Source organism: Myotis davidii, unplaced genomic scaffold (genome assembly GCF_000327345.1).
Source record: "Myotis davidii unplaced genomic scaffold, ASM32734v1 scaffold327, whole genome shotgun sequence".
Lineage (NCBI taxonomy): Eukaryota > Metazoa > Chordata > Mammalia > Chiroptera > Vespertilionidae > Myotis > Myotis davidii.
Window position 1 is genome coordinate 3,756,867 of NW_006298628.1, and position 698 is coordinate 3,757,564.

Consider the following 698-nt stretch of genomic DNA (forward strand, 5'->3'; position numbering starts at 1 on the left):
AGCCTTAGGGGGTACCCTGGTGTGGGGTGTGATGAGAGCGGGCGCTGCTCCCTGTGCCAGGCAGGGTGTGTGCCCGTGTGTGCAGCGTGCGCCTGTATGGAGTGGGTGTGCTGGGTGGTATGTGCATGGCATCTGTCTGCTTTTGTGGGGGTGTGGGTATCTCTGTGGGGCATATGCGGGGTGGTTTTGTGGGGGTGTCGGGTGCGCTTTTAGGCCACAGCGGGTAAGCTTGCAAATGTCTCTCTGTGGGGGGTGTGGACCATATATGTATGGGAGGGCGTCCAAAGTGTGTGTGCACACAGAACGGAGCCCATACACAATGTGTATGTGAGGGGAGTAGTGTGTTGATGTGTGTGTTTCTGTGGGCTATGTGGACAGTGGGAGAGTGTGTGTGTGTGTGTGTGTGTGTGTGTGTTTGGGAGGGTGTACAGTCTATGGATGTGTGTAGTGCAGGCCTATATGGTGGTAGGGTGTGTGTTCATGTGTGCATGCATGTGCGGGGCATGTGTACACCTGTGTGTAGGAGGCTGGGTACAGGAGTTTTGCGGGGGGAGGGTGCACGGGTGTGCACTGAGTGCTCGGAAGGCGTGTGCAGTGAGTGGCTGCGGGGGCGCTGTGTGTGTGTGGGTGTGAGTGTGGGCTGGGGCACCGAGGAGGGGCCGCCCCGGAGGGGGAGGCGTCTGCCCTGCGCGACTCTC